Source organism: Chenopodium quinoa, unplaced genomic scaffold (genome assembly GCF_001683475.1).
Source record: "Chenopodium quinoa cultivar QQ74 unplaced genomic scaffold, ASM168347v1, whole genome shotgun sequence".
NCBI lineage: Eukaryota > Viridiplantae > Streptophyta > Magnoliopsida > Caryophyllales > Amaranthaceae > Chenopodium > Chenopodium quinoa.
In genome coordinates this window covers 12593525-12611026 of record NW_018743292.1, presented here as the reverse complement: position 1 = coordinate 12611026, position 17502 = coordinate 12593525, and positions in this window count along the sequence as shown.

Sequence of the window (17502 nt, the reverse complement as noted above, 5' to 3'; positions counted from 1 at the left end):
GCATGATAGAGATACAAGATAATCATCTAGCTAGAGTTATCTTATTCTCATATTCTGTAAAGATAATTAGTTATCTTTTAGCTTTATCATAGCTTCCTTGTTTTGTGTATATTGTTATTATCTTTTGTAATCTTTGCATAGCTCTTAGTTTGTATAAATCTAGGTTGTACACTCTGTTTTAATTAATTAAAATCAATGATATTCATCCTACAGTATCATCTATTATTTGGACTTATGCTGTCTACTTTCTACATGTAGGTGAATTTGCTGCCTTATGGTCCTAATCCTGCTGCCACTGTGCCAAGGACCTTATTCCTGGGGATTTGTTAAACATCGCCCACAAATTACTACATAAAGCCCACAAAATTCACTTGGTTTGCCAAAATTGCCCTTGACCTTAAAAAAAACACTCACACTCTCATCACTCACTCACACTCTCATTGCTCATCTTCTTTCAACCTCTCTAAAAAAAATTTCAAATAACGGCAATGTCGAGGCGGCAAGGCAAGGAATTGGCGGCGGCGGCGGAGGGAAGGATGTCCCAAGGAGGAAAGGTACATTTTGTTAAAAAAAAAAAAAAAAAAAAAGGGAAAAACCGCCGTGACGGCGGTGGGGCGCCCTGGCTGGACGCCCAGCCAGCGGTGGTGGCGCCAGCTGCAGACGCCGCCACCAGTTGGCTGGCGCCTGGGCTGGACGCCATAGCCACGGTTGTGGCGTTTTTTCAAGGCGCCGCAGCCGTGGCTGTGGCATCCTGCCCAGGCGCCAACCAACTGGTGGCGGCGTCTGCAGCTGGCGCCACCACCGCTGGCTGGGCGTCCAGCCAGGGCGCCCCCCCCCTTTTTTTTTATATTTTTTTAAAAAACTGTTTTTAATTTTTTTTTTGTGTAATATATTTTTGAATTGTTTTTATATTTTGTTGTTTATTTTTATAAATTTTTTCAATTTCGTTGTATTTTTTCTACGTTTATATTTTGTTTACAATTATTTGTATGTTTTTAGTTTATTTGATTTGCGATGATGATTATTTATCGTATAAATTTTTGTATGTTTATATATTTTAAAATTTTGTGTAGAATTCACTGGGTCGTCATGGTGCGGGGAAGAATATAGAGCTTCTTAGTAGAAGTTATTCAGTGGAGAGGTCGGGGCATAGACATGTCAGATCCCGTGGTATTTTGGCCTCAGCTCGTAGAGAACGGATCCACCGTCGGGATGAGGATGACGATGACGATGATGATGCTGAGGAGGGTGACCAGGAGGAGGAGCAGGAGGAGGGCGCAGATGAGGATGAGGATGTGGACGATGGCAGTGGAACGTATGATGATTACGGTCCATTCAATCAGAGGGTTGATGACATGTACGAGACGCATATGGTGGAGGTGCGTAAGGGTAGGGGTGGTAGGTTTGTTAGTAGATCTGGCACATCATCTGCGTCCACTGTATCTGGGGCAAGCAGGAAACGGTCGAGGGCCGGTAATGATTCTTGGGTTGTTAGGAGTGAGGTGCCCGGTGGGCCTGTTGACGGGAGTGTGATTCCTAGCTTTCTAGGACACATAGTTGCCCGTATTTGGGAGGACCAGGAGAGGCCTTCAGTTACGGGGTTGTTGAAATGTCATACCCGGGAAAAGACTTGTAGCTTTTTGCGTACATGGGCTGAGGCCTGGCCGGCGGAGAGCGAGATGTTCGAGCGACTGGAGGGCACTGGGGTGAATCACGTTCCTGCCACCATGCACGATAAGATTGACAGTACGCTGATCACGGCTTTCATTGAGCGATGGCAGCCGGATACAAACTCTTTCCACCTTCCGTTCGGTGAGATGACGATCATGTTACATGACGTCGAGGCCATTCTGGGGATTCGTGTTGAGGGTAAACGACTTTGTGCTGTGGCTGATGCGGATCAGGCAGATTCGCTGGCGGAGTTGTTGGCGGTGGACAGGGCTGCACTGTACACCGAGGCGCTAGGTGTTTGGGAACACGGAGGTGTGAAGATCGCATCCGTGTTGCAGCGGTGTTTGTACCCCAGTGCACGTAGGACGCCCGACGCACAGCTGAGTGCTTATGTTTTTCTACTCCTCGGATGTACCTTGTTTCCGGATAAGAGCGGCGAAAACAAGCTCAGGCCACGCGACATAGTAGAGGCGTGTGACCCCGACAGTGTAGGCCAGTTTTCCTGGGGATCGGCTACGTTGGCGTATTTGTATCGCCAACTAGGATTTGCGAGTCGGGCTGACGCGGCAGATATCACTGGGTGTCTGACTCTATTGCAGACCTGGATATACGAGTACTTTCCTGCATTGCGACCACATCGTGACCCAGTTCCTATTGATGAGGGGATGCCGCGTGCTTGTGCGTGGAGTCCGCGCTCGGAGAAGAAGTCCGTTGACCGCCTCCGATCGATACGGTTATTGCTGGACAGGCTGTCCCCCTTAGAGGTAACGTTTATTTATAGAGTTTACATTTTATTATTTGCACATATTATATTCATGTTATTAAATTTTATATATTGTTATTGTACAGGTGAACTGGATGCCTTTCGGCCCGAACCCTAGTGTTAGGGTACCCAGGACCCTGTACACGGGACTCATTCAGTATCGTGAGATCGTCGAGGCGTACATGCCCCAGCGTTGTCTTCGCCAGCTTGGATTTGTCCAAGTTGTCCCTCCTCCCCCGGCATGCCCGATGAAGGCGGTCCGACCTGCATCGTCGAGGGACTACGTCGTGCAATGGCCGGATATCATGACCGGGACGTGGGACCAGTTTCCGATGGTGGCCCGCTTATGGACTGCGGAGTTGCAGCGGCCGCCCTCTGGGGTTACTCCCATGTGTGACCATTACTACATGGAATGGTTCAACCGGTATTCGCACCCGAGGTTGATCGCAGATCTCGACCACAGCGATGATGATTATGTGCCACCGCCTACTGCCACGGAAGCGGTATGTCTTTTATTATATTTATCGTTGTCTTTTAATTAAGTTTTATATGTTGTTATTGTATTTCATCTTCTGTTTTTTGTTGTATGCAGTGGATGGGAAAGATAATGCAGGACGTACAGAAACTCTCTCTTGAGAAGGACAGCATGAGTGCAACAGGGAGAGCTGTTGTTGATAGTCTGGAACATACCCTTGCGCAGTGGGAGTCGTCGTCGAGGAGGGATTACTGATGGTTATTGTATTTTATTTGTAGAGCATTATGTTGGACATTATGTTGTAAAATTGTAACATTTTAGATTGTTATTTTAGCTTCCAACTTAAACATATTATCAGTGCTGTTTTTTAAATTTTGATATAACCGTTCGTGGATCCGCGCAACTTACCCATGCAACATATAGAATGCAGTAAGCAATACAATATAAAATATTAATGTTCTCATTAAAAGAGCAACGTACAAATAAGATTACAAATAAAGAATGTAAACATGAAAAACTAAAATGCAGCTAGGGTGTTCCATTCGTGGATCCGGTCACGATATAGCGCATCCCAACCCTCTACGCTCGCTGTGCGAATGTTGTACCACCGAGGTATAATCGGTGGCACTGGAAAATCGGTTGACATGTCTAGTCGGATGAAATGTCTGTATGACGACCCAAGAAACGCAATAGCTAGCTCTCTGACCGGTGTGGTGACAGTCTCACGCGACCGCCAAGGGAGAACCGTGGTACAAGGATAATAAGCTTGACTATGCACTCCCAGGCCGAAATGCATGACTGCGCATTTGTAAATGTTTGCAACGGCAAACAGATCTAGGGGCGCGTCAAAATAATGATTTTCGCCGCAAGGTCCACCTCCCCACCGGATACGCCGCAGAGCGCCATCCAAGTCATCCTGGTACACATGACGATAAACATTTCGGTTAGAGGCAATTTCGCTGTACATCAACTCACGCACCAAACCGTAGTTGTCTTCGCCCATTTGAAAAACATCAGCCACGACCCGGAATCCGCAGTTACCATCTCCGATTACATCATTCCACCCTTCCAAGTACGACATGATGATCGCAGGTATCCTTTCCTTGTACGGAAACTGATCAACATCGTTTCTTCCTATTCACCATATAATTATAGACAGTTAAGAAGGAAGGAGTAACACTTTAAAACTATGTGCAATAAAAACAACCAAAACGTACCAGTTCTCAGGGGCATATTCACAGACGATGAAGATTGACTATGACTAGATGACGATGTCCGACCACGAGAACGACCACGACCAAGACCACAGGTATACTCAAACGCACTCATGTTCCGCCGTTGTCGACCTCGAGGACGGTCAACTCCTTCGGGTTCCTCATAATCTAAGTTAGACGGGTGGAACATGTCATGAAGTACATGAGTAGCGTCACGAATAATAGAAGGATGGCTGGAGGACACTCGGTCGTACATCGAATGCAACTGCTCCAACTCCTCCTGTTCACGGTCGGCCGTTTGATTGTCTGCATGCTCACCAATAACAAGCGTCCTCCAGAATGAATGGACCTGATCAACATGTAACGACGCCCTTTCTTCTGTAATAACGCGGTTAATGGTGCATGCGCAAGGTAATCCATGAGTTACTGAAATAGTACACCCACACCGAGCATACACTTCGTCAGCCAAGTCCCTCACCCTGTTCAGCTCAGTGAGAATCAACCCCAAGCAGTAGTGCGACACACGACCATGGAGAATCTTAAATATAAAATGGCTATACATCGTACCATGTCGTCGTCTGGAGGCCTCTAGAGAGTTCCTGATGTTGTTCTTCTGAGTTTCAATTGACTTGTTCAGTCTAGCGAACAGTGTATCCAAAGCAGCGGTCGATGAATCAATCCAGTCCTTGGTAGCTCTATGAGCGCTCTCAACTCTACATGTTGTAGTGTTCCCAAAATGAAGTACCTGGTTTGTCCAATATTTGACAAATTTTTCCCTGCGAGGGACCCATTGATGCATCACATAGTCCACCAGTGCCGGACATCACTGGTACGAATCCCTGAAGTTAGCCAATGCTCGCTCATACGCTTCCTCTGTGGTAGCCTGTAGGATCTTCCGCCACTTACCATTCACCAATCTCTCTTCCATTTCCAAATTCTTCTTGAAAAGGTTGTAGGCTTTCACTTTCACGCAGTTGTTGATGTGCCATGTGCACAATAAGTGGTTCGATTCGGGAAACAGCTCTGCTATGGGGGCAAAGAGACCTCCCTCACAGTCGCTGACGATGGCTGCTGGATGAACATTAGGCCCGATGTAGTTTCTCAGCTTCTCCAACACCCAATAATAACTTGGAGTCGTCTCATCCTTGATGATTGCATGACCAATCAGAAAGTTCTGGTTCGTTGGAGCCATCCCAACCATCTCAACCAGTGGGAACTTGTACTTGTTTGTCTTGTACGTTGAGTCAATCAAAATCACAAATGGCCAAGACTTGATCATATCAGCACAATCAGGATGCACAAGGAAAAGATGAGTCACCTCCGTTGTATCTTCATCAGAATCAAACCAGAACAGGTAACCACGTGATTGTGCCTGGTGTAGCAGCTGCTGTATAGGGTTCCTTCCCTCTGACCGTTCAAACCTGAGTTGCTGTCTGACGTTGTAGATGTGTCTTCGGTTTGGATGGTCTTCTGGAAATTTCTCTAACAGAGATGCTAATATTTTAGCAGGCTTCACTTGAGCATCACTCATTTCTTTCACAACTAGTTTCGCAGCAGGACTTAAGCCGCTCAGTTGTCGATGACCCTCTTCATATACTATCATCTCATGGTTGTGATACCCCCATTTAGAGTAACCAATCACTTCCCAACCGTCACGACTCCGTAGTTGTCGAACCTTTACTCTGAACTCACACCCACAACCTTTCCGCTTTGTATCAAACCGAGTGGCTGTACGAAAATCTCTTTCTTCTCTTTTGCGATAACGGTCACATCTCAAAATGCGATCCATTCTACCATCCCGTTGAGATTTATGAGTTACTACTACCAAGCAAAATCCAGCTGCAATTGCAACCTGTTTTGCCCAATCAATCGCCTGTTGAGCTTCTTCGAATGGACCATCATGTCCAAATATCCCACTGTAATCATTTCCGTCTCCACCATATTCCTGCATCAATTATATATTACAATAAATTCATTTAACGGATAATACATTTAATTTCTATATTTACACAGAATTAACACAAAAAAAAGCATAATTATATATAATCAAACTTAATTTTTATAAAAACCCAATTCGAATTTTCAAACTAAATTTAAAAATATACCATTTCGAATTTTCAAATTAATTTTAAAAAAACCTATTTCGAATTTTCAAATTTAATTTAAAAAAAACCCATTTCAAATTTTTTAAAAAAATCATTTTCGATTTTTTTTTTTTAAAAAAATTAAATAAAAAACAACAACAAAATCAAAAAAGAAAAAAAAATTAAATTTATAAGGGTGGCGTCTGCCAGGGCTACCACAACCACTGAACCTGGCGCCTGGCAGGGCCGCCTCACCCAGTGAAGTGGTGCCCGCCCAGGACGCCAGTCTGGTGGTCTGGGCGTCTGGGCTGGACGCCACTCTGGTGGTTCTGGCGTCTGGCTTGGACGTCCAGGCTACGGTTTGGGCGTCCACCCTAGGCGCCGGAGCCACTCCGACGGTAAACCGTGAATTTTAACGGTGACTTACCTCGTTTTCCGTCGACGACGACGTACCTCCGGCGTCCCCCGCATCTCCGGCCTGCCCTCCGGTCTCCCCCGGCGAGCCAGTACGGCTCCACATTTTTTACACCGAGAATATTTCAATTTTAGAAAAAGGGCATAATGGTCAAACCATATCATATTTGTGGGCTTTATATTGTAAATTGCGGGCGATGTTTAGCGTTTCACTATTCCTGGGGTGGCTTCGGTATCAGGATATCATTGAGCCTTACATGCCTGAACGGGTGTTACGCCAGTTAGGCTACAAGCAGGTGATTCCTTCTTCAATTTCAAGGCCAGAGAAGGCTTACAGGCCTGAGGACAGCAAGTTGTATGACGTTGAGTTTCCTGTCATGGCCACTGAGTCTGCTTGGCAAATCTTTCCAAGAGGATCCAAGCTAATTCTCTTTGAGTTTCAGCGTAATTCAAATCCTAGTGCCTGCTCTCGGGACTACCTTGCATGGTTCTTACATGTATCACATCCTTGTTTAGTTGACGAGGATTGTTCGATGAATCGCGCAAATGCAGCATATGTAAGTATCATTTAGCTCTATAATTTAAAAGTTGCGTTAACCATTGACATTTACTTAAATTTAATACACATGTAGTGGATGAGTCATATGCTTACCGTCATACAACCTTGGCTGGATGCTCGAGATATTAAGCCAACCAAAGAGACCAGAGATGTTGCTGGCGCAGTAGATGATCTCATTCGTCGATGGAACATATCTAAATGATTTGTAATATTAATCATGTGTTTGACTCAATTAATATCGTTGTAACTAATGAGACTTTTAGTTGAAGGATATTTTGGACGTAAATATTTATATTTGTCAAATTGCCATTCATTTCATTTGTCTTTTGGTATTTCTAATTTAATTTTTAATTAGGCAAAACAAATAAATAGTTTACTAGTATAGTATAAAAAGTTGATATTTAAAAACTACGTGTTGATTTTTAATAAATACTAGGTTAGGTCCAGTGTCATGCACGATAATTTTCAATAACTACTCTATAATTATTAACATTATATTTAATTACAAAAAAAAAAAAAAAAATCTATTTAAGTTACTACTTTGTAAAATGAATTAATTATGAAAGAGTTTGTTATTAGCAAAACAAATTATTTAAAATACACATATATATATTTATATATATTTTAGTAGCTAATTTATATCATTTCTTCTTTTAACCAAATGAATATCTTACAACTATGTATATAATTCGTAAATAGATTTACTTTTTACACACTATTAATCTATTCCCTCTTACGCAGTATTTATTTTTCTTCTCAATAATCAATTGGCTTAGAAAAAAATTCATATCTTTCCTAGAAAGCTTTTCAAACATAATTAAATACACAAATATTTTACAAAAAAAATAATCCTTGCTGTAAAAATGGTAAGAGTAGTATATAGCACTATGTATGTCACAAAATATGTTAAGAATTTGATTTTCATTTTTATAACTTTAGCTTATGGTATCAATATATATAGTGCAAGGATACATGAAATCTTTTTAATCTTTTATATATATAAGATTTGTTTTTGGACACACAAGAAAATGACACGTGTCATTGCTGGTGTGTCTTTTAATACGGAGTATATAGTTATTGATAGTGTGTGTTATGTCTTATATTTATCAAAGTTTTTTTTTTTTTGAACAAATATTTATCAAAGTTCTTCATTCTTCAATTGGATGTTTTTTCTCAAAATTATTTGTACCGTATGAAAAATACTTTTAAATTAATATTGATAGTGTTTTAACTTTGGAAAAATTGATAAGAATAATCTCAACTTTGCCTCATTCGCCCAAAATAATCTTAACTTTCGATTATTTTTTAATAATCCGAACTTTAATACTTATTAAAAAATAAATTGATATTAAAGTTCGGATTATTAAAAAAATAATCGAAAGTTAACATTATTTTGAACGAATGAGGCAAAGTTAGGATTATTCTTGTCAAATTTTTCTTTAATTTTTAATATTTTTATTTATGCTTCCTCTGGACTCCAAATTACTAATTACTTGCAGCAATTTTACTTGTGTAACATTTTTATTTGCGACAAAATGATATAAAATTTGTCAGTTTTGTAGATGTCAGCGGTCTTAGTCAGTTAAAGTGTTAGCGGTGTTAATCAAACCATGAGATCAAATCCCATATATATTATTGTTGACTTATCACTACGCCCAAAAACTAATAATGTAAAATGTTATAAAATAGAAAATATTAATTCTAATAATCCCACCATTGTCAGATTCGCTATTAATAATCTTACTTTTTTATTATTATCTAATAATCCCACTTTTATAGGCGATTTTCTTCTATTGGTCCCTAACCTGTTAGTAAGGTATTTTGATAGGTGAATATGCTACGTGTCACTTTGTGAATGGTTGAAAATTAAGAAAATTATAAAAAAAAAAAAAAAAAAAAAAACCTCAGCCACCGCAACCACTTACACCACCCCATCATCCTAACTTCCGGCAACGGTCGTCCTTTCCCACCCCCTCCACCCTCCGACAACCCTCTTTCCCACCCTCACCACCACCGGAATTTTCCCCTCTCCACGACCCAAGACAAGTGTAGAGAGAGAAACAATGACAAGGAAATGCTCCAAGATTCAATCTTGGAAAACTAAAAAACGAAATTAAGATAATGAAAACGTAAGTGCAAAATTAATCCTACAAAACGTACTTATACTACAATTAATCTAAAATAAATAAAGATAAAAGAGATAAAACTAAAATATCTAACTAAAACACGCGCTCGGTCGAGCGAGGCACTGCCCGGTCAAGCGCGCCTTTTTGCTTTATTGAGGTTTGCTCACGCCCGATCGGGCGCGCATCCTGGCGAAGCTTCACCCTGGCCCTTCTCCCTCGCCTGGCCGGGCGCGCCTTCGGGCGAAACCCTGCCCGGTCGGGCGAGCACTCGGGCAAGCCTTTGTCTTCATTTATTTGGGCTTGTTTCTTGGCACAACTTGATTTTTAAACGGATCCAATACCCGAGCTCCTCTTCTCTTCACCGAGCCCTTAATCACCGAGTCAACTTCTCTAACACGGTCTTGGGCTTTGGAAAATGATCATAGCAAAGCGTCTCCTCTCCAATGCTCGCGGTGACTCCACTAAGTACCGGGAAATGCTTCAAATCTGCAATTTCCTGTAAAATAATACCACAACTACAAAAACACTAGAAAACGCATATTAGTAATAAAATTAGCTCTAAAGAGCCAAAAATACTCCTAACAATGATCACGGGACGGGGATGAAATACTATATAAAATGAACACATCAAACTCCCCCAAGCCAAACCTTTGCTTGTCCCAAAGCAAAGAGCTCAACAATGAATGAATAAAACGTACTTCACCCCAAAAATCAATAAATATCAAACACAATCTATTCAGGGCAAATCCAACAAGTATGCATCAAAATCAACCAATCAAATCCATCTAACCACTTATCTTCCCTACAATCGTCAAATAGAGCAAACCACAAGTGTATATGGAATTCAAGACTAGTGCTCACGCACTCTGCACTCTTTATGTGGCGGATATAAAATGTATCCGATCGCTCTCCATCCAACCCCTATAATGTGAACAATGCCCTCCCAAACTCACAACACTCGTGTGTTTAAGAAAACAAGCACTCAACCTAATAGTCGCCTCGAAAAATGTCAAGTCATTCTTTGCATTGATAAACAACTAATTTCACATTCATATAACTCTATGCACAAATGTCAGAAGGTCTTCAAAGCTTGTAATGTAAGGCTAAGGTAAAGGGTAGGAAATATTTGGGAAAATGTGAGAGTAAAGTCATGCTAAAGGGAGCCAAGTCCTAATAAACCAGGGTCAAAAATAAATAATGACCAACAATCATCTCCAATCATAACTCAACTCTACCAAATATTCACCAAATATCCAACTCTTATTTCATATTCCAACATACTTACAACCTCACTCATATATATATTACATCATAAAACTAGAGTGCTAACAAACTTTGAACTCTTTTTTTTTTTTCTTTTTTTTTTCAGGAAACCTTCAATAGAACATTTAAACATCAAACAAATTTTTTTTTTCTTTGCTCTTTTTTCCTTTTTACTCACTTGGAATTATTTTTCACTATAGAACATACTTTTTTTCAATATTTATTCCAATCTATATAAATAAGAACAATTATACAACTTCTCAAAACCCACCCACTATGCAAATAATATGCACACTACAAACTCCCTCACCTCACTCACTAATAGCTCCCCCAAGCCAAGCTTGGGACTAGTAACCAATGGGGCAAATAGGCTTGTAATGTAGCTAATAAAACAATGAAAATGGCACAAGCAACAACATGGGTAGCAAGAAGGGAACAATTGTATCTAATAATTCTGAAGGCTACCTAAAAGAACAAATGTCTTCGTCCTCCTCAATGTGCATAATAATGAGTCATATAAACATTACTAAGAGTTATAAACCGATACTCAAATTCATTGACATACCAGTAACTAACACACATTCCTAACCAAATCAACTAGTCAAGCACCAAATCCACAAATAGTTGGACAAAATTGACTCATGTTGGCATCCAAGAAATCAAACATCAAATCATGGCTAACCTATCCACAGTACTTATCATCATATACCAAGAATCAAAACATTATACATGTACGGGGCACAAGGAAGCATGATTATCATTCATTGGATTGTATTTTTGTATTTTTTTTTATTTTTTTCAAAGCAGTAAATCTACCCTAGAAAGCAATAAATCTATACTAAAAAGTAGAAAATCTATACTATACACACACCAAAAATAAAATAAAATAAAGAAAAGAAGAATTATACCTACATCCAAAAATCTCCCCCAAGCCAAAATCAGACAATGTCCTCATTGACTCGGGAATTAGCCTAGCGCGGCTAATCATCTCCATCCTTATCCATCCTGTCAAACCCACTGCCACTGCCTCCGGCACCACCTGCACCACCTGAAGAGCTACCACCAAAATGGTGAGGGTAAAAATCCCCCCCGACCCCCAAAAAGGATAGTCTTGGTCGTAGCTAGTGAATGTGGAATAGTCAAAATATGTACCATGTAAGGTGGGATCCACATATCCCTGGGGTGGTGGCTGGTACCAGTCAGGGTATACAGCTTCGTCGAGGATAGTACCCCGACGAGCATAGTCATCGTATATGGGAAACAGAGCCCGCCCCTGGTTCATCTTTACATACCCTAACCTCCTATCAATAGACCCCACCATCCGCCTAAGGTCTCCCTACTCCTACTCTACCCAGCCTATAGCCTGACCTCTACTCTATAGGTCCCAAACGGTCTCTGAGTCACGTTTGGGTGGTGGTGGTCGGGGAACCTGTGGTGGTGGGGGTGGCTCATAGTAGAACTGTGGTGGTGGTGATGGTGCACGAGGTGGAAACTGGGGTTGACCCTGTGCCTGGGCCAGAAGTATGTCGTATGTATACAACGCCTGCCCGGGGGGGAAAGCTGTCAAATCAGGGTTAGGGAGAGAGAAAATAGGGGTGCAATCTCTCTCTACCTTAACTAACCACTCTGTACCCTTGCTACGGTCAGTCCTAATCCAGTTCAAAAACTAAAAATATGACAGGTTCATGTGAGTTTCCCCCCCCCCCCCACAGTTGGTCAGCCCCTCATATGGAGCTTCACTAAACCCAGCCATTTTCAAGGCTATCCTAGTAATCAGGCCACCGCGGCGAATAGGGGTTTTGGCATTGTTACTGCATGCGTTGGCGTGCCTACTAAGGTGGGTGATGATAAAACGGGCGATGTTCAATCGCTCGTATCCAAAAGCATAATGCCCTAAAATAGCTAGTTCATTGGTCTGGGCATTGTGAGGCTCGTGGCGAGCCAGAAAACAGGTCCCCGAAAATCTTTGAAAATTTTTAGGGATAGGGTGGTGGAAGGGAAGAGCACTGGCATGCTGTGAATTAAGGCAATGTTCGCCTATTAGTGCAAAATAAATGTCATCAGCCTTGTACTCTTCCCTCCACTGGTGCGGGGGATGGGGATCCAACTCAAACAACTGCGCGAATTCAACGTAAGTTAAACTAATATTTCTATTATTTAACCTAAAATGCATGATAGGGCCATTTTTTGAATTCACAACATTTAATGACGATAGAAATTCATAGGTTAATTCCCTATACGTAGGATAATGCATGTCAACAAATTTTCTCATACCAATATCAGTCATAAATTTTTTAACATGCTCATATAATCCTAATTTCTGTAGGGTGTCCCGGTGTAACCACCGAGAAGGAATTACCTCACGCTCATAGAGGTTAATCAACCTCTCCCGTTGATCTACCGTGGTGATTCGAATAGTCGGCCATAGTTAGGGAAGTTGCAATTCCAGATCAACTGGTGCGCTTGAGCCCGAACCCGAACCCCGTTGGCTTCTCGACCTCTTAAACATCTTGATTTTTAAACCCTTTGAAAATGAAAAATATTAGTATAGATATGTAGAGGGTGATGAGGGGAGTAAAATGGTACTAAGTTCTTGATTTTTTGATGAGGATTGGAAAGGGAAAAGCTAGAGAGAAGGGAGAGGTTTTTCGAGTTAGAGAGAGAAAGTATGGAGGTAGGTAGGAAAAAATGTGAAAAATGAAGGAGTAAAAAGAGGCGTGTAATTTCTGGAAAAATAGGCGCACCCGATAGGGCGATCTAAACACATTCATACGCCTAGTCTTGCGCCCGATCGGCCGAGCACTCGCCTGATGGGGCGATCTACGCCCTTTAGGAACTCTTCTTCTCGCGCCCAGTCGAGCGAGCCATCGCCCGGTTGGGCGCGAAAATTGGCTTTCCAAAGTTCTTCTCGCGCCCGGTCGGGCGAGTGTTCGCCCGATCGGGCGAGTTTTTGCCAAAAAATAACTTACTCTCGCGCCCGGTCGGGCGCGAGGCTAAATAAATTCGTAAGCCAATTTTTTTTAAATTCTTCAAATTTTGGCTAACTCTTTTCTCCAACCAATGTAAAAAACACTCTAAAACACGCCAGTTCCCTCTCTCGTCCTCTCTAAAAAAAATAAAAATAAAATTAAAAGAAAAAATAAGGAAAAATATGGGTTGCCTCCCGCAAAGCGCTGGTTTATCAAGGTCTCGCACGACCGTCTTACCATATGTCACTCAAGATGAGGAGGGATCGGTTAGGTGTAGTAGTTCAACCGCACCTATTGTAGCCCCTTCGTGATACAATTTCAGTCGTTGACCATTTACCTTGAAGTCACCACCACGATCATCATATAATTCCACATAACCGAATTTATTTGCCCTTTTAACAATGAAAGTACCTGACCACCTTGACTTTAACTTTCCAGGAAATAGTTTTAAGTCTAGAGTTGAATAACAAAACCTTATCACCCTCTTTGAATTCTCTCGGAAGGATCATCTTATCATATCATCTCTTGGTTTTCTCCTTATAGACACGTGCACTATCATAGGCCATCAACCTAAACTCATCTAACTGGTTAAATTGTAGTAACCTCTTCTCTCCCGCTAACTTTGCATCTAAATTGAGCTCTTTAATTGCCCAATAAGCCTTATACTCTAATTCCACTGGGAGGTGACATACTTTCCCATACACTAGTCTATAGGGAGAAGTACCAATAGGGGTCTTAAATGCAGTTCTATATGCCCAAAGGGTGTCATGTAACTTATCACTCCAGTCTTTCCTAGACTTTGCTACCACCTTCTGTAAAATAGCCTTAATTTCACGGTTAAAAACCTCTACTTGGCCACTAGTTTGGGGATGGTAAGCTAAACATGTCCTATGGTAGACTCCGTACTTTTTGAGAAGGGTATCTAACTTCCTCTCATGAAAGTGAGATCCTCCATCACTAATAACGGCTCTAGGGACTCTAAATCTAGGAAAGATAATTTTCTTAAATAATTTATGAACCACTTTGGAATCATTAGTAGGTGTGGCAATGGCTTCTACCCACTTAGAGACATAATCAACGGCAACAAGGATATAATGATTCCCTTTTGAGGAGGGTAAAGGACCCATATAATCAACACCCCAAACATAAAAAAATTCTACCTCTAAAATACTTGTTTAGGGCATCTCATGCCGCCGCGAGATGTTGTCAGTCCTCTGGCAAAAGTCACAAGCTACGACAAAGGATTGAGCATCCTTGAACATGGTAGGCCAATAGAAACCTAACTCATTTATCTTGGCAGGGCCATGATGTCCACCATACGGTGAGTTGTGGCAGCTAGTAAGTACACCGTGAACTTCCCACTCGGGGACACACCTGCGAAATAATCCATCTGCACAATCATGAAACAAAAAAGGATCATCCCAAAAATAATGTTTTACATCATAAAGGAACCTCTTTTTCTGTTGATAGGACAAGTCAGGAGGTAGAGTACCACCCACTAAATAATTAGCATAATCTGCATACCAAGGGTGTTGCTCTACAACTGTGAACAAGTGATCATCGGGGGAAAGAATCATCTATAGGAAGAGAATCCTTACCACCATCATATCTGATCCTTGACAAGTGATATGCTACAACATTCTCTGCTCCCTTTTTATCTTTAATTTCCACATCAAAATCTTGGAGCAAGAGAACCTAACGGAGGAGCCTAGGCTTTGTTTCTGCCTTGGCTATTAGATATTTCAGAGCTGCATGATCAGTGAAAACAATAATTTTAGAACCAACTAGATATGATCTAAATTTTTCTAAAGCATATATAACAGCAAGAAACTCCTTCTCCGTGGTGGCATAATTGACTTGGGCTTCATCCAAAGTTTTACTTGCATAATAAATAGAATGTAGAACTTTGTTCTTTCTCTGTCCTAGGACGGCTCCAACTGCAAAGTGACTAGCATCACACATAATCTCGAAGGGTAAATTCCGATCGGGAGCACATATGATAAGTGCCGATATCAAAGCCTGCTTAATCCTATTAAAAGCCTCAAGACACTCATCAGTAAAATCAAAAGGGGCATCCTTTAGTTAAAGCTGAGTTAGTGGTTTAGCAATTTTAGAAAAATCTTTGATAAAGCGACGATAAAATCTCGCATGACCTAAAAAACTCCTAACCCCCTTAACATTAACTGGTGGAGGTAATTGCTTAATCACAGAAATCTTAGCTTTATCTACCTGTATACCCTTATTAGATACGATATGACCAAGAACTACTCCCTCTGTCACCATAAAGTGACACTTTTCCTAATTTAGGACCAAATTGCATTCTTCACATCTTTTCAAAATTTTAGTGAGATTAATTAAACATGCATGAAATGAAGACCCATACACACTAAAATCATCCATAAAGACTTCCATAATAGACTCTATGAATTCAGAAAAAATACTCATCACGCAACGTTGAAAGGTAGCAGGGGCATTACATAGGTAGGGGTGTTCAAAAAAACCCGACCCGTTTGTCCCGTCTTGATATCCCGACAACCCGCAAAAAACCCGACGGGAAATTTTAAAAATTTTCTGTTTTTTTGGGTCGGGTACCCGTCCCAGTAAAATAGCACTTTTGTGGGCCGGGACATGGGACAAGCTTTGCAACTATCGGGTACCCGAATACCCGTTTAAAAAAAAAACAAAACAAAACAAAATCAAAAAAGCTACGGGATAGTGGGATACCTATTACCCATTACCCAAATACCCACCCACACTGCTACACAGCCACACTACATCCCCTGTTGCTCTCTTTCTCTCTCCTCCTCCTCCTCTCTCCTCTCTTCTTTCTCCTTCCTCCATTCAATTTCTTTGCTCTCCTTTTCTCCTCTCCTCCCTTCTTTCTCTTTCCTTGGTTTTTTCTTACACCTCTCTCTTTCTCCTCTTTGATTTCTTTTTCTTTCGGTTATCATGGTCAAAACGGAGGTATTAATGGTTAAATTCGACCATGAAAACTCTAGATCTAGAGTTTTCATGGTCAAATTAAACCGTTTTAAACCAAATTTGAGGTGAATTCAAGGCCATTTTTTGGTTTGAAAGGTATGCTTTCTTGTTTTTTTTTTTTTTTGAATTTTAATAAATCCATTTATATGATATGATTTCTGGTAATTTTCGTGCTTGTTTTGATAAATTTCATTATCTTTTGTTAAATTCTGGTGGCGGTGGTTTCGATTTGGTGTGGGTGGGGTTTGGTTGGCATGGGTTGGTTTCGATTGTGGGTTGTGGGTATACAAACTTAAGAGTACAAAAATAAACTCGAGTTAGCTTCAACTTTATCATATAAACTCGTATACAAACTTAAGAGTATAAAAATAAGCTACTTGTATCTTTAATTTGGTAGGTTAATTTCATAGCATTATCTATTTATCTAGTATTATAAAAAAAAATTACATAGTATTATCTAGTATTATAGATCTACTAATTTTAATCCGGGTACCCGTGTCCCGTCCCGGATAATTCGGGTTCCCGAATTATTCGAGATGGGACACGGACCGACTTATCAACTACCCGGATCTGAACACCCCTATACATAGACCAAAGGGCATCCTGCGATATGCAAAAGTACCATAGGGACAAGTAAATGTGGTATTTTCCTGATCTTCAGGGTGAATTGGAATTTGGAAAAATCCAGAGTGCCCATCTAAATAGCAAAAAAAATTATGATTAGCTAACCTTTCAAGCATTTGGTCAATAAAGGGTAGAGGGAAGTGATCCTTTTTTGTGGCAATATTTAATCTACGATAGTCAATACACATACGCCACCCTGTCACAGTTCTAGTGGGAATTAATTCATTTTTATCATTTTTTATTACAGTCATCCACCCTTCTTAGGTACTACCTGCACAGGACTAACCCACTTTGAGTCAGAAATAGGGTAAATAATACTTGCATCAAGTAATTTCATCACCTCTTTCTTAACTACTTC